This window comes from Panthera pardus, unplaced genomic scaffold (genome assembly GCF_024362965.1).
Source record: "Panthera pardus isolate Hobbes unplaced genomic scaffold, ASM2436296v1 HiC_scaffold_20, whole genome shotgun sequence".
Taxonomy (NCBI): domain Eukaryota; kingdom Metazoa; phylum Chordata; class Mammalia; order Carnivora; family Felidae; genus Panthera; species Panthera pardus.
In genome coordinates, this window is record NW_026526766.1 from 62420443 (window position 1) to 62447186 (window position 26744).

The window sequence follows — 26744 nt, forward strand, 5'->3', positions numbered from 1 at the left end:
GAGAAATTGACTTACCTGAGTTTTGGCAAATACGTCACTTAAAAAATCTCACTGCATTGGATGTGTAGATTACTTTGGGTAGTATTGACATTTTAACATTATTTGTTCTTCCATTCCATGAGCATGGAATGTTTTTCCATTTCTTTGTGTCTTCCTCAATTTCTATTATAAGTTTTCTATAGTTTTCAGCATATAGATCTTTTACATTTTTGGTTAGGTTTATTCTAGGCACTTTATGGTTCTTGGTGCAATTGTAAATGGGATTGATTTCTTGATTTCTCTTTCTGTTCTAGTATATAGAAATGCAACTGATTTCTGTACATTGATTTTCTGTATCCTGTGACTTTGCTAAATTCATTTATCAGTTCTAGCAGCTTTTTGGTGGAGTCTTTCAGGTTTTCCATGTAGAGTATCATGTCGTTTGCAAAACGTGAAAGTTTGACTTCTTCTTGGCCAATTTAGATGCCTTTTATTTCATCTTGTTTCTGATTGCTGAGGCAGGACTTCCAACACTATGTTAAATAACAGTGGTGAGAGTGGACATCCCTGTCATATTCCTGATCTCAGGGAGAAAGCTCTCAGTTTTTCCCCATTGAGGATGATATTAGCTGTGGGCTTTTCATATATGGCTTTTATGATGTTTAGGTATGTTCCTCCTATCCCGACTTGAGGGTTTTTATTAAGAAAGAATGCTGTATTTTGTCAAACGCTTTTTCTGCATCTGTTGACAGGATCGTATGATTCTTATCCTTTCTTCTATTAATCTGATGTATCATGTTGATTGATTTGCAAATATTGAACCAGTCCTGCAGCCCAGGAATGAATCCTGCTTGATCATGGTGAATAATTCTTTTGATACACTGTTGAATTCGATTTGCTAGTATCTTATTAAGAATTTTTGCATCCATATTCATCAGGGATATTGGCCTGTATTTCTCCTTTTTTGTGGGGTCTCTGTCTGGTTTGGGAATCAAGGTAATGCTGGCTTCATAGAATGAGTCCGGAAGTTTTCCTTCCGTTTCTATTTTTTGGAACAGCTTGAGAAGGATAGGTATTAGCTCTGCTTTAAATGTCTGGTAGAATTCTTCTGGGAAGTATCTGGCCCAGGACTCTTATTTATGGGAAGATTTTTGATAACTGATTCAATTTCTTCACTGGTTATGAGTCTGTTCAAATTTTCTATTTCTTCCCGTTTGAGTTTTGGTAGTGTGTGGGTGTCTAGGAATTTGTCCATTTCTCCCAGATTGCCCAGTTTGTTGGCATATAATTTTTCATAGTATTCTCTGATAATTGTTTGTATTTCTGTGGTGTTGTTTGTTATCTGTCCTCTTTCATTCGTGATTTTATCTATCTGGGTCCTCTCTCTTTTCTTTTTGTGAAGTCTGGCTATGGATTTATCAATATTGTTTATTTTTTCAAAAAACCAGCTCTTAGATTCATTGATCTGTTCTACTGTTTGTTTTTTTATTTTATATTGTTTATTTATGCTCTAATATTTATTATTTCTCTTCTACTTCTGGCTTTGGGGGTTCTTTCTAGTTCCTTTAGGTGTGTTGTTAGATTTTGTATTCAGGATTTGTCTTGTTTCTTGAGACAGGCCTGGATTGCAATGTATTTTCCTCTTAGGACTGTCTTTGCTGCATCCCAAAGGGTTTGGACTATCATGTTTTCACTTTCATTTGCTTCCATGTATTTTTTAATTTCTTCCTTAATTGCCTGGTTGACCCATTCATTCTTTAGTAAGATGTTCTTTAACCTCCATGCATTAGGATTCTAGTAGGGTGGGCATGCCCCTTGGAAATTAAAGAGGTTAGTTTAGATGGAAAAGTACATGGGAAATTTATCTTTCCAGGTTGTATCTTTCTTAGTTTAACACCACATCCTGCCATAATATCCCTCCAATGACTTTTAACAGTCAGTAATATTGAAAACACCTGCTAACTGAAAGATTATTATGGATAAATTTAACTAAGGGTAATGATTGATCGTGTCCAATGGCACCTTCATTTCGGAGGCAGGCCTCCAACTACATGAAAGAGAGCATTGTATTGAAAAGACTTAATGAAATATAAAGGCTATTTCACTGTATTCTTTCTCTCTCTCACACACAAAATTAGTTTGAGAGAGGCATTGATACAGAAGTCTGAGAAGAAACAATGGTTTTCTAAACAAATGTGTTATCTCAGGATCCAAAGCCTTAAATACAAATGCATTGCAGAACAGAGATACAGTGACAGTTCAAACATGACCATTGATGTCATCTTTGTTCTTTTAACTCAAACTGCAACCAGTAGGCTATGTGATACGAGTTGGATGCTGAGTCCTAGAATCAGATCATTAGTACGAAGCACTGACAAACCTGGGAGCTCTCATGAAATCTCTTAGGCAATAATTGTTACATGGAATTTAGCTTGGAGACAGTGAATTAATCTCTTTAAGGATGCTTAATTTAAATAGGATGGTAATTTGCCCAGATAGTTACAATGTTAAAAGTCCTTGAAAACACCTGAGAGAAAATGTATTTATGGGACCTCTAACAAAACATATAATGAAGAAACAGACACATCAGAAGCAGCACGTTGCCTTAATTGTACCCTTCATATTCTTCCTCTTCCATTATCCCTTTAAAGCAGAAGCCCAAAATGGGTGCCTGGGTGGCTCAGTCGGTTGAGTGTCCGACTTGAGTTCAGGTCATGATCTCACAGTCTGTGAGTTCAAGCCCCATGTTGGGCTCTGTGCTGACAGCTCAGAGCCTGGAGCCTGCTTTGGATTCTGGGTCTCCTTGTCTATCTCCCCCTCCCCTGGCTCACGCTCTGTCTCTCTCTCTCTCAAAAATAAACACTAAAAAAACCAAACCAAAACAAACAAAAGCACAGAAGATCCAATCAGCCCTGGTATTTGACCTAAGTGGAACAACCTTAAATAAAAACCATAAAAAAATCTCACTGCATCTAATGACAAAATCCCAAAACTCAACATAGGACATTTGGAAAAAGATTATAAAACAGAGGAGAGTAAATATGATTGGTAAAGACTCAGAAGAAGAGCACATCCCTGAAAATGAAATAGTGTGGGGTTCAGAAGAAGATTTCAGGTATTTATTTTAGATGTTTTGTAGAATTTAAGAAGATTTGTGAACCAAAAAAAAAAAAAAAAAAAAAGATCATAGAAAACAGATTGATATGAAAGGATAGGAGGACAAAATGAAGAGGAAAATAGATCTGATTAAGATATAATTGTTTTTTACAATTTTTTTAAATTTTTATTTATTTTTTTAATTTAATTGTTTTAAAAATTTACATTCAAATTAGGTGGCATATAGAGCAACAATGATTTCAGGAATAGATTCCTTAGTGCCCCTTACCCATCCCCCCTGCCAAAACCCCTCCAGCAACCCTCTGTTCTCCATATTTATGAGTCTTTTATGTTTTGTCCCCCTTCCTGTTTTTATATTATTTTTGTTTCCCTTCCCTATGTTCATCTGTTTTGTCTCTTAAAGTCCTCATATGACTGAAGTCATATGATATTTGTCTTTCTCTGACTAATTTCACCTAGCATAATCTCCTCCAGTTCCATCCATGTAGTTGCAAATGGCAAGATTTCATTCTTTTTGATTGCCGAGTAATACTCCATTGCATATATATACCACATTGATTAAGATATAATTGTAAAAAAAGAAAATGCAGTAGCAGAATTGATTATAATACTTAATCATTTTTGAGTGTCAGCTTTGCTTTAAATGTATTAACTCATTGTATTCAACTCTGAGATAGTACCTATTATTATCTCTATTTACAGATGAAAAAACCAAAGTATGGAGAGGATTAGAAATGCAGCTCAAGTCACAGAGTTGGTTACGAGAAAAACCCAGATTTCTAATCCAGGGGATGCAGGGGGTGTGCTCTCAACTAGTGTGCCTTACTGCTAAGAGAGAGTGAGAGCAGAATTAGCACTACTAAAAACTAAAATGGTTATGAGAAGACAAACCTAGGAACATCACAGAATATCAAGAAAAAGAGGAGTAGATGAAAGAAACAATAGAAAGGTGTAGAAAACAGAGATTGATGAGCAAACCTAGGAATTATAGGTATTCCTGAAAGGAAAAATAAATACATAGAACAAAAACAATTATCAGAGCTATAATTGATAAAACTGTTCCTGGGTTGAAAAGATGTCTGTGTCTATAGACAAAATAGGGCTCCTGTACTCCAGACAAGATCTAAAAAGAAATCCACACGTAAATATATACCAACAAAGTTTCTGAATGAAAGGAAAATAAATTCTCAAATATTCAAGGAAAAAGAAAAAAGAAAAATCCTGGCATCAGAGTTCCTTTTTCTGTATCATTAAATGTCAGAAGACAATGGGATAATATTTACAGAATTCTGAGGGAAAGAGGTTGTGACCAAGAAATTTGTACCCAAATAAGCAATCTTTCAAGTGGTGGAGTCAACAGAAAAAAACAAAAGAGAACAAAACTCAGGTATTCATGAACTTAGAAAATGTTTTACTTTTATTTATTTTTAATATTATTATTTATTTTTGAGAGATAGAGATAGAGCTCGAGCAGGAGAGGGGCAGAGAGAGAGGGAGACACACAGAATCCGAAGCAGGCTCCAGGCTCCGAGCTGTTACCACAAAACCTGATGAGAGGCTCAAACCCATGAACTGTGAGATCATGACCTGAGCTGAAGTCAGAGCCCAACTGACTGAACCACCCAGGTGCCCCATACTTTTTAAAATAATATTTGAAGGTGTATTTTAAATAACAACTAGATGAAGCAAAAATAGTGATTTGCAGTGATAAATGAAACAAAACATAATTGGCTGGCAAAACAGACTATAAAACCGCCAAATGTAAGACTGATCCCAGAGTGTTTTAACACCAGTTCATTCAGACCCACAGCTAAGCTGATAAGACCACAGACAAACTGTCTTCACAGTAACTCCACATAGACTTGTATTCCAAAGATAAGACCACTGATTATTCCAGCAACTGGCCCAGTTATAAATCGTGACCAATTCCTGCCTGGCCATACTTACTTCCACTTGAAACTCTATAACTAACACCAGCTTCTGAAACCTTGAAACTTTCCTTCCTAGGCTCGTCTTCCCTTTAGCAGACCCTTCTGAGACCTCTTTTAGGTGATGCTCTGTTCTGCTGAGCACGTTTAATAAAACCCAGCTTTGTATGATCAACATGCCTCCCTCGTGTCTGTAGAGTATGGGAAGGCTGGTAGTGAGCACTGGAATATATTAAACACAGCAAATCAGGTTATAAAACTGAATGCAAATGCCAAAATAGTTTTCATGAGAACAAAATTAAGGTAAAAATGATAAAAGATGAAAAATATAAAGAATGGAAAGTTAGATTATTAGAAAAGTAGTAGTATGTACAATTATGCTAAAATTTTAATTATGGTGGACTCTAAATATAATTTTTCATTTTAATGTTTATAGCTAGAGAAGTGTCAGTTTAAAATATTTTTGGAAAGTAAATATAACTTAATGGAACTATACATAGATCAGTACTTCCAAGATACCACTGAATATCTAGTAAAGCCACATGCCAGTAAATAAAAATGAGTAAAGTCTCCTTATTAAAAGACTAAGATTCTTGGGGTGTCTGGGTGGCTCAGTCAGTTAAGCGTCTGACTTTGGCTCAGGTCATGATCTCACGGTTTGTGTGTTCAAGCCCCACATTGGGCTCTGTACTGATAGCCCAGAGCCTGGAAGCTGCTTTGGATTCTGTGTCTCCCTCTCTCTCTGCCCCTCCCCTGTTCACACTCTGTCTCTCTCTCTCAAAAATAAAATAAAATATATTAAAAACTTAAAAAAAAATTTAAAAGACCAAGACTGTCAAATTGCATGTAAAAATATAATCTAATTATTTGTGTCTATCTACAACAGACATACCCAATTAAAAACTGACTTATTAAAGTTAAAAGAAGGAAGATGGGAAAAAATATTTTGTAAGTAAAAATAAAAAAATACTTTGTGATATTATCAGATAATTTAAATATTTGATGAAAAATGTTAATTTTGTTAATAAAGCGTATTTCTTTTTTTTTAAAATTTTTTTTTTAACGTTTATTTATTTTTGAGACAGAGAGAGACAGAGCATGAACGGGGGAGGGGCAGAGAGAGAGGGAGACACAGAATCGGAAGCAGGCTCCAGGCTCTGAGCCATCAGCCCAGAGCCCGACGCGGGGCTCGAACTCACGGACCGTGAGATCGTGACCTGAGCTGAAGTCGGACGCTTAACCGACTGAGCCACCCAGGCGCCCCAATAAAGCGTATTTCTAATAAAGCCTTAACTATCATGGAATTTTATGTGCTGGAAAGAAATGACTAAAGCAACAGTGAAATTTGGTTTTCCCCATTAGATTGGCAAGGATTTAAAAGATTCTCAATACTTTGTGTTAATGCCTAGTGATGTGACTGCAAAGAGATGGGAACTCTAGATATTTATGTCATAGTAGAACTTGGAATCAGCTTTTACAGGCTTGTCCTGCAATATCTACAAAGAACCTGAACAGTATGTATACACTATACTATATACACCCATTAATTCCACATTTAACAAATTTATCCAAAGCAAGTAATTGGAGAACTTTTCGAAGATGAAGATAAAGGATATATATTGCAAAGTAATATATGGTAATAAAAATGGATAACCATTGTACTCTCCAGTATAGTGAATTGGTTAAATAAAGTGTAGAATATCCGTACAATGGAATAGAATGTAGTCATTATATTATTACTAATATAGAATGTGTGCCTTAGACAAACACTGGGCAGTAGAACCAGGAGTTAATTGTTTAGAAGTTGGACCTTGATAAATCCAGTTTTTTTAAAATAACAAACTCATAATATATTATGAAATGAAAATAAATTTCACACTATATAAAATACGTAATTTCAGGTATGTATATGTACATAGAAAGGAGAAATGGAAGGATATCCGTCAAAATTAAAGCAGTGGATATCTTTGCATAGGGAGACCAGGGTGGCTCTCTGTCTTCTATATGCTTCTTATAGTATATCATTTTCAAAATTATTTTTTTTCATTATGGTAAGTGTACTCTTTAATACCCATCCGCTATTTCTTCCATCCCCTGACCTAAATTCCCTCTGGTAACCATCAGTTTGTTCTCTATAGTTATGAGTCTGTTTCTTGGTTTGTCTCTCTCTCTCTCAATCTTTTCCTTTGTTTGTTTGATTTTGTTTCCTAAGTTCCACATGTGAGTGAAATCATATGGTATTTGTCTTTCTCTGACTGACTTGTTTTGCTTAGCCTTATACTCTCTAGATCTATCCATGGTTATTGCAAATGGCAAGATTTAATTCTTTTTTGATGGCTGAATAATATTCAAGTGTGTGTGTATGTGTGTGTGTGTGTGTATGTGTGTGTGTGTGTGTGTGCGTGTGTACACCACCTCTTCTTTATCCATTCATCTATCAATAGATACTTGGGTTGCTTTCATAGTTTGGCTATTGTAAATAATGCTACTATAAACATAGAGGTGCATGTATCCCTTTGAATTAGTGTTTTTGTGTTTTGGGTTAAATACCCAGTAGTGTGATTGATGGATTTTAGGGTACTTCTATTTTTAATTTTTTGAGGAACCTCCATACAGTTTCCCACAGTAGCTGTACTAATTTGTATTCCCCCCAACAGTACAAGAGGGTTTCTTTTTCTGCACATCTACTTGTTTCTTGTGTTGTTGAGTTTAGTCATTCGACAGGTGTGAGGTGGTGATATCTCCTTGTAGTTTTGGTCTGCATTTCCCTGGTTATGAGTGATGTTGGCCATCTTTTCATGTGTCTTTTGGCCACCTATATATCTTCTTTGGTGAAATGTCTGTTCATGTCTTCTGCCATTTTTAATCAGATTATTCATTTTTTGGGTGTTGAGTTGTATCAGTTTTTTATATATTTTGGATCCTAACCCTTTATTGGATATATCATTTGCAAATATCTTCTCCCATTTAGTAGGTTGCTTTTTAGTTTTGTTGATTGTTTCCTTTGCTGTGCAGAAGCTTTTTATTTTGATGTGGGCCCAATAGTTTATTTTTGCTTTTGTTTCCCTTGCCTCAGGAGACACGTAGAAAAATGTTGCTACAGCCAATGTCAGAGATTATTGCCTGTGCTCTTTTCAAGGATTTATTTTTTTATTTTTTTAATGTCTATTTATTTTTGAGAGAGAGACAGAGCACAAGTGGGGGAGGGACAGAGAGAGAGAGGGAGACATAGAATCCAAAGCAGGCTCCAAGCTGTCAGCACAGAGCCCAACATGGGGCTTGAACTCACGAACTGTGGGATTATGACCTGAGTTGAAGTCAGACACTTAACCATCTGAGCCACCCAGATGCCCCTCTTCAAGGATTCTTATGATTTCAGGTCTTACATTTAGGTCTTTAATCCATTTTGAGTTTATTTTTGTGTATGGGTAAGAAAGTGGTCCAGTTTCATTCTTTTGCATATGGCTGTCCATTTTTTCCAACATCATTTGTTGAAGAGACTGTCTTTTTCCCATTGTATATTCATTCCTCCTTTGTCAAAGATTAATTGACCATATAATTGTGAGTTTATTTCTGGGTTTTAGGTTCTATTCCATTGATCTATGTGACAGTATTTATGCCAATATCATACTGTTTTATTTACTACTGCTTTGTAATATAACTTGAAATCTAGAAGTGTGATACTTCTAGTTTTGTTTTTCTTTCTCAAGGTTGCTTTGGCGATTTGAGGTCTTTTGTGGTTCTGTACAAATTTTAGGATTGTTTGGTCTAATTCTATGAAAATGCTGTTTGTGTTTTGATAGGGATTGCATTAAGTCTGTAGATTGCTTTGCATAGTATAGACTTATAACAATATTTGTTCTTTTAACCCATGAACATGGAATGTCTTTCCATTTCTTTGTGTTGTCTTGAATTTCTTTCATCAATGTTTTATAGTTTTCAGAGTACAGGTCTTTCACTTCTCTGGTTAACTTTATTCCTAGATGTTTTATTGTTTTTGGTGCAATTGTAAATGGGATTGTTTTCTTAATTTCATTTTCTGCTGCTTCATTATTAGTGTAGAGGAATGCAGCAGATTTCTGCACATTGGTTTTGTATCCTGTGACTTTACTGAATTCATGTATCAGTTCTAGTATTTTTTTTGGTGGAGTCCTTAGGGTGTTCCATATATAGTATCATGTCATCTGCAAATAGTGGAAGTTTTACTTCTTCCATGCTGATTTGGATGCTTTTTCTTTCTTTTTGTTGCCAGATTGCTGTGGCTAGGACTTTCAGTTCTACGTTAAATAACAGTGGTGAGAATGGACATCTAACAGTATATTAAAGAAAATTAAAAAAAAGAAAATCATATACCACAATGAGATGGGAGTTATTCCCAGAATACAAAGTAGTTTAATATTTGGAAAACAATCTGGGGCACCTGGGTGTCTCAGTTGGTTGATTTCTTTCTTGATTTCTGCTCATGGTTCATGAGATCGAGCCCCGGATCAGGGTCTGTGCTGACAGTGTGGAGCTTGCTTGTGATTCTCTCTCTTCTCCTCTCTTTGTCCCTCCCCTGCTTGTGCTTTCTCTCTTTCTCAAAATAAATAAATAAACATTTAGAAAATATTTGCAAAACAATCAACATGGTGTGTCACATCAATAAGAGAAAGGATAAAAACCATATGATCATTTTAATAGAGGCAGAAAAGCACTTGACAAACTACAACATCCATTGATGATAAAAAGCCTCTGTAAAGTAGGTCTAGAGGGAACATATCTCAACATAATAAAGGCCTTATATGATAAATCCACAGCCAACATCATACTCTATGGTGAAAAACTGAGAGCTTTTCCCCTACAGTCAGGTATGAGACAAGGATGCCCACTTTCACCAATTTTATTCAATATAGTATATGATTTTTAACATAGTAAGAGTGGTTTAATAATCTGTAAAACACTGTAAAGCCATGTCCTTTATTAAGTTTATTTGTTTATTTTGAGAGAGAGTGCACGTGTGTGCAAGCAGGGGAGGGGCAGAAAGAGAGGGAGAGAGAGAATCCTAAGTAGGCTTCAAGCTGTCAGCACAGAGCATGATGCATGGCTCAGTTCCACAAACCTTGAGATCACGACCTGAGCTGAAATCAACTCAGATGCTCCAGTGAGTCACCCAGGCTCCCCTAAAACTATTTCCTTTAAATAAGCTCTTTCTGAAGGTCATGAAATGGAGGCTTGAAAACATGCACAGACACACAAGATTCTTGAATGAGAAGTCATATGTGTGTGTGTGTGTGTGTGTGTGTGTGTGTTTAAATTAATTTATTGTTTAATTTACAATTGTTTAAGTTAGTTTAAATTGTTTAAGTTAGCATATAGTGCAACAATGATTTCAGGAGTAGACTCCTTAAGCCTCTTACCCATTTAGCTCCATTGTATATATAATCCACATCTTCTTTATCCATTCATCCATTGATGGACATTTGGGCTCTTTCCATACTTTGGCTATTGTCGATAGTGCTGCTATAAGCATTGGAGTGCATGTGCCCCTTCGAAACAGCACACCTGTATCCCTTGGGTAAATACCTAGTAGTGCAATTGCTGGGTTGTAGGGTAGTTCTATTTTCAGTTTTCTGAGGAACCTCCATACAGTTTTCCAGAGTGGCTGTACCAGTTTGCATTCCCACCAGCAGTGTAAAAGGGATCCTCTTTCTCTGCATCCTTGCCAACATCTGTTGTTGCCTTAGTTGTTAATGTTAGCCATTTTGACATGCGTGAGATATCTCATTGTGGTTTTGATTTGTATTTCCCTGATGATGAGTGATGTTGAGCATTTTTCATGTGTCTGTTTGCCACCTGGATGTCTTCTTTGGAGGTGTCTATTCATGTCTTTTGCCCATTTCTTCACTGGATTATGTGTTTTTGGGGTGTTGAGTTTGATAGTTTCTTTGTAGCTTTTGTATACTAACCCTTTATCTCATAGGTAGTTTGCAAATATCTTCTCCCATTCCGTCGGTTGCCTTTTAGTTTTGTTGATTTTTTCCTTCGCTGTGCAGAAGGTTTTTATTTTGATGAGGTCCCAATAGTTCATTTTTGCTTGTTTCCTTTGCCTCCAGAGATGTGTTGAGTAAGAAGTTGCTGCGGCTGAGGTCAAAGAGGTTTTTGCCTGCTTTCTCCTCTAGGATTTTGATGGCTTCCTGTCTTACATTTAGGTCTTTCATCCATTTTGAGTTTATTTTTGTGTATGGTGTAAGAAAGTGGTCTAGGTTCATTTTTCTTCATGTTGCTGTCCAGTTTTCCCAGCACCATTTGCTGAAGAGACTGTCTTTATTCCATTGTATATTCTTTCCTGCTTTGTCAAAGATTAGTTGGCCATATGTCTGTGGGTCCATTTCTGGGTTCTCTATTATGTTTCATTGATCTGAGTCTGTTTTTGTGCCAGTACCATACTATCTTGATGATTACAGCTTTGTAATACATCTTGAAGTTTGGGATTGTGATGCCTCTAGCTTTGGTTTTCTTTTTCAAGATTGTTTTGGCTATTTTGGATCTTTTCTGGTTCCATACAAATTTTAAGATTGTTTTTTCTAGCTCTGTGAAGAATGCTGGTGTTATTTTGATAGGGATTGCTTGAATGAGAAGTTATATTAAGTGATAACAATTATTTTCCAAATATTGAGGAAAATTTTATAAAGGAATGATAATTTACATGGTTGTCCCCCAATGAAATATTAAAATGCATTAAAAGTTAGAATATGGAAAATAAAAAGTCCTAATGAGACACATATTGATGGAATAGAGGAAGAGTCCTGAAATATATTCATGTGATAAAGGTTACATTTAAAATCAGCAAGAAAAGATTGAATGTGTCATAAATCAGGCTAGACATTGATTAAACAATTTTGGAAGTGTTACATCATACCACATCAAAATAAATTCTACTTGAATTAGAGATATAAATGTTTCAAAAGGAGTGAAATAAATAGGATATAGAATAAGTAAATAAATGTAGAAAAACTGAAGTACATATAGGTGACTATCTATATCCATATATCATCTAGAGGCATGAAATCTAAGTATGCTACCACAGGCAGAAAATATACAATGGAAAGGTATGGCACATAAAGAGTAAATTTTTCCCTTATGTCAGAAGCACCATAAATGAAAATAAAAGACAGATACATGAATGATGGATTGCTTCTGTATTCCGTGCTTTCTAATTTTCCACAGTGAGAATGCTACTTGGTAGTCTCCATGAGGACCTGATGTACAAATGATGATGGGGAAGCAGAGCATGGGGGTTAAGGGGACTTCGGTGCCAGACAACATGTGTTCCAATCCTAGAATATTTTTTTGTGTGACACAGGCAATTTAATCTAACCTCTCTGTGCCTCATTTCTCTGATCTTTGTAATGAAGATAGAACCTACTTGAGAGTGGTCAGGATTAAGTGTGTTAATTTTTATGCATGGCTCTCAGAATACTGAATATGTAGTAAGCACTCTAAATGATAGCTATTATTATCTAAGACCTTTTGAGTTCCAACATGCTTTGATTCTATGGATGACTAAAGAGTGAATGGGATCTAGGAGCAAACTACTCTTTCCCAGTAGAATAATTGACTTCAGGAGAGGACAACAGAGCCGAATGAATTGTGCTTTTGCCTCAAGGTTTAAGAGAAGCCTGTGGTTCTAGGCACTGGTCAAACAGGGCCAGTTGATAGGGCTGAAGTTACATTACTGAGATAGAAGAGGAAACAGAACAAGAAATAGCATGTCTGTTTTATTTTCTGCATAAGCAAAGCAAATGTATAAAATGATAGCACAAATTGTATTGCGGTGGGAGGGAGTAGGTGAGCAGACAAGCTCTCTTTGTTTATTCTAACATATGGACAGTAAATGCAATTCCAATTTCCCCCTAATTTTTCTCTCTACACAAAAGCTGAAATTCTGGATATACCGGCTACAAATGATGCCTCGTCTCAACTTAGCCTTTCATTTCCTGTTTGACTCTGCAGCAGTGTTGATGAGCTGCTTCATTGTTTTTCCATGGTTGCCCACATGACACCCACCTACTAGAGCCATGATGAAAATAATAGACGTGTTGAACAGAGGATGAGTAATTATAAATCTGCCGTGTGTCCACATGATATCTGCACCAGGGAAAAGAGAAGAGAAGTAGCAATCAACTGAAATACGACTGTTTTGAAGCAGATTGAGAGGAAACATAGGACCAGAATACATACTGGGTTTGGAGGCTCACTCTTTTTACTTTTGAAATTATTGTATTCTTTTTTTTTTTTGGTATTCTTTTTTTAAGTACAAGAGCAACATATGCTAATTGTAGAGGAAAAAGGAAACAGAGACAAGAAAAATAACATGACCTACAATCTCAACCCCAAATCTTGCAGAGGATTAAATAATGAATGTGGACAAGGTGCAAACCACTCTTTTAAGAGTAGAACATTTTGGTATATATCCCTCTGATCTTTTACTTTATCTTTGTGCAAAAATGTAGTCAAATGATATTTGGTATTTTATACTTCTTTTCACTTAATATATATTTGCTATATATTACAAAGGAGTTGTAAAATATTTATGAACCAAATTTTAATATCTGTATAAAATTCTATTACAAAATCTATTATAAATAGCATAGTTTATTTTACCTATCTTCTGATTTTGGACATTTTAGATTACCTCTTTCCTGTGACTATTGTTGTACAGAAATATTTGGGCACATGAGTTATTTCCTTAGGACAAATTCTTAGAAATTAAATTGCATATATATATATATATATATATATATATATATATATATTTATATATGCTTTTTAAAAAATGTTTATTTTTGAGAGAGAGACACACACACACAGTGCAAGCATGGGCAGGTAGAGAGAGAGGGAGACACAGAATCTGAAGCGGGCTCCAGGCTCCAAGCTGTCAGCACAGAGCCTGACGCAGATTTCAAACTATGAATGGTGAGATCCTGACCTGAGCCATGTCGCTTAACCAACTGAGCCACCCAGGCACCCCATAGTTTATATATATTTAAAAGAACTTGATACCTTGCCAAATTGCTCTGAAGTCAGGTACTATAAATTTATGATTTACACACACACACACACACACACATATATATATATATATATATATATATATATATATATATATATGTATATATACATAAAGATTTCAGTGTAGAAATATAGAATAATGAAATTTAGGAGTATATTTTCATAACCATGGGTAGAGAGAACTTCCTAACAGGAAACCCAATTGCAATAAGAGACTAATGTAATAAATTTCAAAAAACATCAACATTTGTATGTTTAAGTATAACATAAATGAAAGCAAAGGCTAGAAGACAAAAAGGAAAAAAAATATTTCAACATCTATGATGGACAAAATTTAAGAAGCTTGATAAACAAAGGCTTCCTATAAATGGATAAGAATAAGGCAAATGACCTAATAAAAATGGGCAAAGTATATGCACAGATAATTCACAGAAGAATACAGATAGCTAGTAAAGACATGAAAAGATGCTTATTTCACCCGTACTCAGGGAAATAAGAAACAATTAGTGTGGTAAAAATGGGAAACTTTGGAAACACTAAGTGTTGGTGAAAATACAAAATGGGTAGTTGTACATTGCTGGGTGGAATTTGAATTGCTAGAAGTTGATGGGAAAGCATCTGGCAATATCTGTGAAGGTGTAAATTACATGATATCATCTGATCTTGTAATCCCTTTTTGTAATTTATAATAAAGAGCAGAAGTGCAAGTGTTTAAGGATATATGAATAAGGATATTTATTTAGTGTTGTTTGTACTGGCAAAAAAAAACCCCAAGGTGGAAACAACTTGAATGAACATTAATAGGAGAATAGTTGGATTGATTATAATAATCTTTACTACAAACTGTTATACCAAAATTAAAAAGAGTAAACCAGATTTACATATTTTGAACTGTATGGATTCCAATGATACAATATTATGTGGAAAAAAAAAGTGGGAGATTAATGTACAAGATAGTATCACATTTCAGATTAAAAAGAAAAATAAGTGCTAATCTAATATGTACTTTATTGGAGAATAAACATGTAATGCTTGTTTTCTTCAGTAACTGTCACTTTCATATCTTTTTCAGATTTCCTCCCTACTGTAATAGGAATGCTTAGTAATATTCAGCCAAATCCATAATTTTCAGTTTTTAGAATCTTATTTTAGTTCTTGAGACTCAACCAAAGATATGCATGAGCTATGCATTTTATCCCATTTTCAACAATCAGATAAGTTGCTTCTCTTCTCTTCCCGAAGATCAAGAGGGTGGAGTTGTTGATGGAAGTTCCTCAAGAGGGTGGGTGGATGTGTTGGTGAAAGTTTCTACTTTATGAATCCAGAGAGGACTTCATGGGAAGAAAGAGACTGGCTTAACCTACACTGATTCACACGTTGTTGATAAAAGATGGAATTACAAGATTGCTGTTAGTGATCATTCCACTTGCTTTTTCACTATATCCATTTAATTAATTCCTTGTTAAATTGAGATTATTTAGAGTAGTAAAAGTTAAATATCTAATTGGAAAACTAGTTCCCATCATGTATGATATAGAAAAGACTATTCAGTAGAAAGGACATCTAGTGAAGTAAGTTAATAAAATGTCTTCCTTAAAAGCCCATATAGAAATTATGATTCCTAATGTCCAAAGTGTGTCTAGTAGCAGGGGCACCTTTGTTCACTGGGTTTTCCCAAAGAATCAGAATTGATCTTATTGTGCATTTATAGGACTTTCTAAGGGCATTTGGACTATTTTCAAGAGACTTAGCCCTGAAACATAGATGCAGGAAGTCATACATATGACTACGGCCTTTCTTTCTATTTTCCTCTGGTTCATGAGTGTTCTTATTCCCTGTCCCACTGAATGTAGCAATTGTCATTTCCCACGTGACCTCTATTCTCATACAGTTGCTGAGATATCTCTGTTGACTTCTCTTGCATCTGTTCTGTTCTTTCCTCAGCCCAAGGATAAAGCCTCCTATATCCTAAGACAGTTTTTATTCTCTTTGTCCATGGTTAAGGTTATTCATTCTCCTTTCTTCCCATGCATCAATATCACTATTCAAAGTAGGTGAGAGCTTGGCACAGTAGGTGAAATCTCCACCTGATACTGACCCTGGCCATGATTCTGATTTCTAAGGGTGGTCCACCAAGATGGCAAGTTCCATGGTGCTCAGAATTTGCTACCCCATAAACAAAAATCACATGCAGGGCATCTCTGTATAAGCAGTTGCTTTCACTCTTGGCCTGATCCTATGGACACAATACCCGCTGCTACTGCCAGAGAGAAAAATCTTGAAATGTTTACAGAAAGTCGTGATTCATAAAATGCAAATCATAAAGCAAAAACATGTAGAGCTGGAGGGGACACAAGCCAAACCCTCTCATTTTACAGTCAAGAAAGCACAAGCTCAAGAGACTTATCCAAGGTCACACAGCTGGTTGACTTGCAAGCTCAGAACTAGGAGTCAAGTCTTGGTACTTGCTGTTGAGTTGTTTATTTGTGAAATGGAATACCAAAACAGCATGGGAAGGAAATCCTGATAACCTATATTTCTTTCTGTTCACTTAAAAATAACTCCCCAGGGGTGCCTGAGTGGCTCAGTCCATTGAGCATACAACTTTTCATTTCTGCTCAGATCATGATCTCAAGCTTTGTGAGATTGAGCCCTGCAGCACAAAGCCTGCTTGGGATTCTCTGTCTCCCTCTCTCTGCCCCTCCCCCCTCAAAATAAATAATAATAAAAAAAACCTCCCCAAACAACCTGAAAGTGTTAAATTGTACTTAGTCACATTGTAGGTTTTACCAATTTGAGAGTCTTAAGAAGACATCCCCTTGTAAAATTCTTGTCTTTGTGTGTTAAGGTGCAGGTTTTTCACAGATAATTGTAAATTGGTTCATTAACATTTCTGTCTTCCTAATGCTTTGCCATTGTCATTTAGGGAATAGAAGGTAATTTTGTAATGTGCACATACTGGGATGCTCATTCAAATTACCTAGGGAGCTTTTAGAAAGTATCAATGCTGCCAGGGCCCACCCTTAGAGACTGTAATTTGATTGGTCTGGAGTGAGACCCAGGCTTGGGTATTTTTCAAAAGACTCCTGAATAACTCTAACGTACAGCTAGAGTTGAAAATCACAACTCTAGAGTCGTGATTCTCAAGTTGTGGTCTCTGGTCCAGCAGCTTTGGCATCACCTGGAAACTTGCTTGAAATGCAAATTCCCAGACCCTTGCTTAAACCTGATCAGAAACTGAGGGCAAGGATGAGCAAGCAAAAGTTTTAACAGGTTCCCAGAGTGATGCTAATGAATACTAACATTTGAGAAACCACTGGTCTAGCCCATAGTAAATATATGGCCTGTTTCAGCAAATAGTTTCTTTAAAAAAAAAAAATTTTTTTTTAAATGTTTATTTATTTTTGAGAGAGAGAGAGAGAGAGGGAGACAGAGACAGAGAGACAGCACAAGTGGGGGAGGAACAGAGAGAGAGGGAGACACAGAATCGGAGGCAGGCTCTGTGCTGTCAGCACAGAGCCCAGCGTGGGGGTTAAACTCACAAACCGTGAGATCATGACCTGAGCCGAAGCCGGTGGCTCAACCGACTGAGCCACCCAGGTGCTCCAGTAAATAGTTTCAAGGGAACACAGCCACACTCATTCACTTATATATAATACAATGACAGAGTTTAGTAGTTGTGATAGAGACTGTATCACCCATAAAGCCTGAATTATTTATGATCCAGCCTTTTATTTATTAAAAAAATTTTTTTAACGTTTATTTTTGAGAGAGGTGCGCGCACGTATGCACAAGTGGGGGAGAGCCAGAAGAGGGAGTCAGAGGATCTGAAGCAGGCTCCGTGAGCGCAGAGCCCGGCACTCAGGAATTGTGAGATCAGACCTGAGTGGAAATCCAGAATCGACCACTTAACTGACTGAACCACTCAGCACCACATGATCCAGCCTTTTAAAGAAAAAAATTTGACCCCTGAACTGTGCTTTTCAAAAATTTTTTAATGTAATGAGATTTTTAAAATTGTAGTTGACACACAATGTTACATTAGTTTCCGGTGTACAGCACAGTGATTTGACAATTCTAAACATTATCCTGTGCTTACCAGAAATGTAGCTACCATCTGTCAACATTCAAAACTATTATAGTACCACTAACTATATTCTCTAGGCTGTACCCTTCATCCTCACGACTTTTTCATTCCATAACTGGAAGCCTGTATCTCCCACTCACTTCACCCATTTTCCCCATCCCCCACTCCCCATCCCACTCCCCTCTGGCAGCCATCAGTTCTCTGTATTTATGGGTCTATTTCTGCTTTGTTTGTTCATGTTGTTTTTTAGGTTCCACATATAAGTGAAATCATATGCTATTTGTCACACTTATTTCACTTAGCATAATATTCTCTAGGTCCATCCATGTTGTTGCAAATGGCAAGATCTCATTTTTTTTTTTAAATGGCTGAGTAATATATATGTGTGTGTGAGTGTGTGTGTGTGTGTGTACACATATATTACATTTTCTTTATCCATTCATCTATCAGTGGACACTTGGGTTGCTTCCAGGTCTTGGCTATTGTAAATAATGCTGCAATACATATAGGGGTGCATATATCTTTTTGAATTAGTGTTTTTGTTTTCTTTGGGTAAATAGAATTGGTATTATATGGTACTTCTGGATCATATGGTATTTCTATTTTTATTTTTTGAGGAACTTCCATATTATTTTCCCCAGTAGCTGCACCAGTTTACATTCCCACCAGCAGTGCATGAGGGTTCCTTTTTCTCCCATTTTCTTTTTTCTCCTTTCTCACCAACACGTGTTATTTCTTTTTGATTCTATCCATTCTGACAGGTGTAAGGTGATATCTCATTGTGATTTTGACTTGTATTTCCATGATGATGAGTGATGTTGAGCATCTCTTCAAGTGTCTGTTTACCATCTGTATGTCTTCTTTGGAAAAATGTCTATTCCAGTCCTATGTACTTTTCAAACTTCAGTGTAGAGATGAATCACCTGGGGATATTGTTTAACTGCAGATTCTAATTCAGTGGACCTGTGATGGGGCCTGAGATCCTGTTTTCTAATAGCTTCCAGGTGATATTCAAGTTGTTGGTCTGTGAAGGACACTTTAAGCAGCAAGGGTCTATAGCAATGTTGTCTGATAGAAACACAATGTGATGAGACTTCTCAGTTGGGACTCTTAAAATATAGTTAGGGAGATTTTTGTGGGGAAGTTTCTAGAAGCCCTGAAATCTTTGGTATGGGTGTGTGAAAGTCACATTAAATCTGGAAAGGCCCTTATAAAGGGTGACCATATAAAGTACATTCCTAAACTGGGACACCTCTGAGAGGGAAAAAGGATGTTATTAATAAAATAGGAGAACAGATGTCAATTGGAACTGTCCTGGACAAATTGGGTGTATGTATGGTCACTCTGCTTACAAAGGATCTAATTCATAGTTCTTGAAGGGACCAGCTATATACTGTGAGGAACTTTTTCCAAAATAAAAATGCAGCTGGGAGTGGGAGGGGAGTGTGGTGGAGAGGGGAGCTGTTTATCAGAATTTGGTAATAAGAAGGGCCATGTAGTTTACAACAGCGCTCCACGTGGCTATCTTGTTCCCCTCACCCTCCATCCTGAAACCCACACTGAGGATCACGGTATTAGGGTCATAAGGCAGCACAGTCAGGACCAGAAGCCAGAGCCCAGCACTGCACCCGGCACAGAGGAGGTGTTGATTGTGCGTTTATTGACTGCCTGACAGAATGCAAGTGCCTTAACCTCTAGTCTGTAACCCTTCCTATGGGATTCTGTTTCTGGAGCAGAGCAGCCTGAAGCTTGCGCATGTGCGTGCCTGTGCACAGACTCCAGGGGGCGCTCTCACCGGGGTCACTGCAGTTCCCTCCACAGGCTGTGATCATATCTTCCTGCCACTCACCTGGGTAAATTCCTGAGGCGAGGCACACAGCAGTATCCCCGCAGGACCGGGAGCCATTTGTTAGAAATTGCTTTGCCTGGGGAGACTCTAATCTTCGGCTTGTACTGGTAGCCCATGACTGAGGTGCTGGGGAGAAGGGCTGAGTGAGAAAGAGGCAAAGGACTGCAGAACAGCGCCTCCAGCCACCGTGTGCGCGCCCACGTGATGAAGGGCAGCCGGCGATACAGGCGCCATATTTTCTGGGTTTAGTCTGTCAGTAAATAATAGGGCACAGATGTTGCTGAATATTTTATGATTAACTTGCCCCAGGGGTCCCTAAATGTTTTATAATTTCTGAGTAAAGAAAGAAAGCATCCAAGGCTGTGGATTCTTAGCAGCAAGTTCAGCATCATTTTAATGCCTAATATAAGGAGACATTCCTTCTCACAATCGCAGTTAGAAGAGGGCGGTAGCCGTAGAGGTCACAGCTTCCGTTTAATGCGAACAGCCTGAACACAGGAAAATAACATCAAACCAGAGGACTGGAGGCTGATTTCAGGACCACTGTAATGATTCTGTGCGTTGAATTTGGACAAAATTTTGAAAACTGACATGGAAGTCTTGCTTCTTTTAGTTGAAGGCTTTTTTTTGGGATAGACCCATGGAGCAGAAGCGTTTTCTTTGTGAGCAGGAGGTACAGTTGTTTGTTTATAAGGGACAAATTCATCCCAAGCTTTGGTCTCCTTATTATAAGGAGGCCCTCTGAATCTTCCTGGCCCTCGGTTCTTAACCCACATCTACATCATCTTTAACAGCAGAGGGCACCCTGCTTCAGCATTCTGAGGGATCACCCCCTGAGAGAGGATCAGATGATCTGGGTTATATGTGTGTCTATTCTTAATTTACCTCTTCACATCCTTCGAGTGAACTCAAAGTGGAATCATCCACAGGTCAGGGAGGGTGTGGGGGTGTGGGTAGATGGCAAGATGTCATTAGAGAGTAGGGAGGAATGGCCGTACCCTGCAGGGTGATGGTGAAGCACATGGGTTTGGGAGGATGAACTTGGGTTCAAATTCTAGCATTGCTTCTTACCAGCTCTGTGTTGTTGAGGGAGTTATTTTTCCTCTTTTCAGTTTCTACATTAGTAAAATGGTGATGTATATTTGTAAAGTCCTTGGCACAATGCTTGGCTCATAGGAAGTGCTCAATAGCTTTGAAAACTGGCAAGCAAGCAAACAAGCAAATGTCTTCAGGTTCAAGCTAGGGGAAGAGAGAGGCAGAAAATGAGTAGAGAGCTGCTTTCCTACCAGGCTGGAGTAACTCATTTTGGGAAATATTACACAGACTCAGGTTTTATGTATATTCTCATTGACTGATTGATTAAAAACAATCCCTTATAAGATGTGAATAGACTTTGTTATATTTCATTTTAGTTTTCCGTTTATTTGGGAGGTGCTGGTATTCTTTCACTTCTAAATGATTTAACAGTGTGAAATTCTAAAATAGGAGTTTGAAATCATTCTCTGAAATAATCCTGTGCTTTTTCAGAGAGAAGCTTGATACGCTCAAGGATTAAACCAATTTAAAGAAGAAGAGTGATATAAGTTGTTTGGAGGTACTTTCCAAACGTTGTTCCAGATTTGGGGTCTGAGGATATAAAGGAAGTGGCTTTCACCACGCTTCACTTTGAATGGTAAGAACCTCCTTTGACACAGTTGATAGAATTTCAGAGCGAGAAGAATCTTTAAGGTTTCAGCATTTAAGAAAAAATATCGTACCTGTTTCTACCCCCTCAACTAAATAAAAATCTCTTAGCATCAGGCTAGGTTAGCAGTGCTTTTACAAGTTTCTCAGGTGATTCTAATATGCAGCCAGCAGTGTGAACCCTTGTTCTACACAACTTATTTTACTAATGGGGAAAGTACTTTATGCTGGTGGGGGAAAGTACTTGTCTGTCTTCCATGCAGCCTCTCGAGTAGAGAGGCTTAAAATAGAAATCCAACAGGTTAAAAACCTTCAGTGACCTCCCTCTCCCCTTCCCCCCACCATCTCTTTTCAGTTTTTGGGACAGAGTTCAGGGTTTTCAGCCTAGCTCACAACTCTTTTCAGTGTTGGCCTCTTGCTAAGCCTCTCACCTCAATTTTTCTATTCCCTTTACTTCTCCCCCTACACTCTTCTGTATAGTCATGCACGACTGTTTACATCTCCATGATGTGGCATGACATGTCCCAGTGTCATACTTTACAATACTTTCCTTCCTCGTGCTGGACTGCCTTTATCTCTTCATTTTCAAAATGTAGCTCAAGCTGAGATATTCAAATAGGGAGGGAACAAGGAAATACTAGCTGTGGCTGCTTGGGTAAAAACACTGTAGGTTTTTTTTTCTTTTTTTTTTTAAGACTGGGAAATATTCTTTGAGATTTTAGCATTTCTAGCCCAAATTTTTCAGGGCTAGGTTGGTTTCATAAATGTGTAAAGGAGGATCAGTTATGAGAAAAAAAAGTGATGGGGCTCTGGCCGCCTGGACAGCATGTCCTCCATTTAAATATGATTAAATTAAACTTTTGAGAAACAGGGCAGTCATTCCAGGGACTGCCAGTTCACAACTTTGAATCACTTTGTTTTACAGACGAGGAAACTGAGAACCAGAGAGAACACTGGGAACATGGTAGTATATAGCAGTGCGAGAGCCCAGGTCTTCTAAATTTAGGTCCAGTCTTCACAATGCACCATACAACTTGGCACATTTCCTTTTTAAGTTCTAGTGTATTTATTCCAGATAATAATAATACTCATTAACATTTAGTCAATGTTATACAGTTAGAAAAAAACACTAATCCCATTTTATAAACTGCAGTTCAGGAAGGTGCTGTAGAATGATGTGTCTTGCTTCCTGGGTTAGACTTGCTTCCTGGGTTAGACTTCTTATGTTCAGAGGCAGAACAGAGGGCTGCCTGGAGTGTCCTACTATGGAATGCAGTCTTGGCTCCCAGTGAGACCATGTAGGAGGCAAGTGAATCCCTGCCATGCTTCCCTCCCAGCTCACACTTACTATATAGTGAAATCTTAGCTCTGGTGTCGGATTGATTGATTTCCTTCTCTAGGCTGTGTGGGTAGATTTTACCCTTTAAGAATTTCTGAAAATAAAAGCATTTCTCCCAACCTTCTTTTCTAGAAGAGATTTTATTCACCCAGACGAAAGTACACAGTAAAATGTGAAAATTATCCTCCTACATACATACATATGAAGTTGAATCTGGACATTTACTTTGGTCTGGTGGACAGCTACTGTACTGGCTGGGTTTTGAAAGCTTCCTTGCTGGAAGGAAGATAAGGCTTTGTTCTGACACATGGACACTCTGGGCCCATTTGCCTGCTTCAGGGGCCATGGTCCAACCCAAGGTATGGAGAGCACCTAGGTCTGCTTTGGCTCTTCTAAACAGAGCTTTCCCAACTCCCAGTTTCTATATGTCTCAAGAGACAACTAAAGAAAAGCCTTTAGCTTTGCCAAGAGACTCACTATTGGGGATAGAAGAAAGTCTTACATACATGATACAATCAACAGGAATGGGAAAGAGCAGAAATAATAACCTGTGAAGGGAGGTGTATAGGATAAAATTATGCTTCTCCATTGGTCAGGAAATGCTACAGGTGTGGAGAGGAGAGGCTGGAAATTTGGGATGTCCATTGGTTGGCAAGGCTGCCTTTGCTCCCTACATGAAAGCATCTCTCACCATAGATAGGAGATTTCCTTCTTAACTGTGGACACTTGCTATTTCTCTGTCTTGCTCTGAAGTTGTGGTGACTCATAGTGGTTTATGAGATGTAGGCAACTTCCTGGCTCGGTGTTGCTGAATGTCAAAGTGTGTCTTTATTCATGCTGTGGTCACAGAAAGGGTAACTCCCCTTGCAAAGCAGGAAAGTTTGTGTTTCAGGAAGACTTTTCTCAGTTAATACACTTTATTTATTGGACTTCAAAGCCTTTGTTGAAGAAATAGAAATATTTAAAATAAAAGAAAAACGTAAGTTAAAATTAAAAATAAAACAACAGGGACTGAAGAACAGTAAGTTATTTTCACTTTATAAAAGGGAAGGGAGAAGCCACAGGTTTATTTTAAATAGCAAGATCTCCAGTAATTTAACAAGTGTTTTCCTTTATATACAATTTTTAAGAAACAAAATGTTAATTTATTTATATTTATATATTATTTCCATTCTTTTCACTGTTCATTAAAATTTTTTTTGATGTTTATTCATTTTTGAGAGAGAGAGAAACAGAGCATGAGCAGGGGAGGGGCAGAGAGAAAGGGAGACACAGAATCCGAAGCAGTCTCCAGAGAGACACAGAATCAATCTGAAGCAGGCTCCAGGCTCTGAGCTGTCAGCACAGAGCCCAATGCAGGGCTTGAACTCAAGTTCTTTGTGAAATCATGACCTGAGCCAAAGTCAGATGCTTAACCGACTGAGCCACCAAGGTGCCCCTCTTTTCACTGTTCATTTTAAATTCGAAGCTGATCTTGAGATATATAGACACCTAAGCCATTTTTAAAGATGAGGAAATTAATATTTATGAAGGCCTCCCTTTCCATTCTGATTTGCTATATGTTATGGTTACAAGTTTCAGACTTGTATTCACAACTTGATAAATTTGTATGTAGACGTTATATATCTGTATTATAGTCCCTGAGTTGCGGTGTCCTTATGTATCTGACATTATGACAATGGCATTTTCTGTATTAACTGCTGGAGGTACCTGTCCTCACCGTCTAGTTCTTAGAAAATCCTTCATATTCAAAGGAGCTAGTGAGTGGGAGCCATCACAATTGTTCTTTGAAAGATTTTAGATAAGAAATGGATCCACTAAACAATCTGCAAGGAAAGCCATCTCTCTTAGGTGGTTTCCATGTTCTTAAAATTCCCCAAATGTGCAGTTTTTCTTTGGTTATTTAATCTCTGCTGCAGATGTCCATCTAATTTATTTGCAATTTATCATAGATTTTAATTTATAGTAAAAGTACTGGACCATATTTGCAAAAAGATAATATATTTTTTTCATGCCTCATTGCTCATTCCAGTTTCAGTGAATAATTGGTTTTTCCCATTATTATGAATTTATCTTTGGATGTTAATACTTTTGGATAATGAGTAGTTTCATAAGGTTCTTCTCCAGATGTCACATTGCAAACCTGACACACCTGGAACCTTCTTGTGCCAATGTCTAAATGACACCCCTGGTCACCATTCAGGCTTAATTTTCACGAATACAACTTGTGAGTACTAAAACAAGTTGTTTACCTTAATGCGAATCAGAACATCTCTATGTGTATAGTAAAAATGTAATACTTGCCCTGCCTGCTTCAGAAGAAGGCAGTGTATCTTGAAGGTTATGAGAAATGAGCTCTGTGGTCAGATTGGCCAGTGTTCAAGTCTTGGCTCAGCTACTTAGTACAGTGTGATTCTGGGGTGGTTACTTGACCTTTCTGATCCTCAGTTTCTGCATCTAGACAATGGGAAAAATAATACCAACCTGTGGGATTGTTATGAAGGTGAAATTCAGCAATGTATTTTATATGCTTAGAGTAATGCTGGGCATATTGTGAATTTCTTCAATTAATTGTGGCATATTTATGCATCTGTAGTTACATATTTGTGAAGATCAAATAAAATATACACAAAAGTGGTTTGTAAGTGTTAACGAGCCATTCAGATATATTGGCATCATTACTTGAGCATTCTGGTATTTTTTGAGCTTTGAGTTACAAACCTCCTGGGGACCTGAGTGAACCAGCCACCGAGCCACAGGAAGGCTGATGCTTGTCCACCTTCTGTCTCTAGCTCCAAATAGGACCCACCATCTGTTGGGCAGCCACTGTACTCTAGGTCCTATCTTTTGCTTACTTTATTATTAACCCTCACAACAATCCTCCAAGGTAGGTATGATTCACATTATACAGATAAAGAAAACAAGTTCAGCAAATTTAAATAGATTTAATAACTTATTGAAAGTTTATGTTAGACAGCTCTTAAGTTGGGGGATTAAAATCAAAACTTCGGGCGCCTGGGTGGCTCAGTCGGTTAAGCATCCGACTTCAGCTCAGGTCATGATCTCATGGTTCATGAGTTCGAGCCCCGCATCAGGCTCTGTGCTGACAGCTCAGAGTTCAGAGCCTGGAGCCTGCTTCAGATTCTGTCTGTCTGTCTCTCTCTCTCTCTCTCTCTCTCTCTCTCTCTCTCTGCCCCGACCCCACTCACGCTCTGTCTCTCTCTCAAAAATAAATAAATGTTAAAAAAAATAAAAAAAACCCAAAACTCAAATTTATCTGGTTTTGAAGTATGGGTACTTTTACTGTACTATATGCCCTGGTGGGAGTGTAACGACAGTTGTGAGCCAGACAGATTTATACCTTGTCCTGGTTCTGCCACTTATAAGCTCTGTGTCCTTGGGTAACTTGGCTTACTAGTTGAACATAGGTTTCTGCATCTGTAAAATGGCAGTAACAAGACCTACCCCACAGGAATGTTGTGAGTATTAAATTAGAAAGCACGTAGTAAGTGATAGTAAATAATAGCTGTTTATATTTTATCTTGTCTTCAGGTGCTTTCCATCTCCCATGGGGGTGCTGGAGATCCGCTCCTCCCTCTTCAGGCCAGCAGGGGGCAGTAGAGACCATAAAGGATATGACCAAACAGGGCTATAGTTTTAATGACCCCGCGCCACCCCCCCCCCCCCCCCACCAGATGGTGTCCACCTAGC

General features: G+C 37.6%; 1 long non-coding RNA gene across 1 annotated transcript in view; it reads left to right on the top strand.

Moving 5' to 3' along the window:
* LOC109270066 (uncharacterized) overlaps positions 1–26744 on the top strand; it is a 100836-nt gene that overhangs the window by 55164 nt on the left and 18928 nt on the right. The window contains exon 2 of the long non-coding RNA XR_008424283.1: positions 21539–21683. This is a non-coding gene — a long non-coding RNA (uncharacterized LOC109270066). The remainder of the gene's footprint in view (positions 1–21538; positions 21684–26744) is intronic.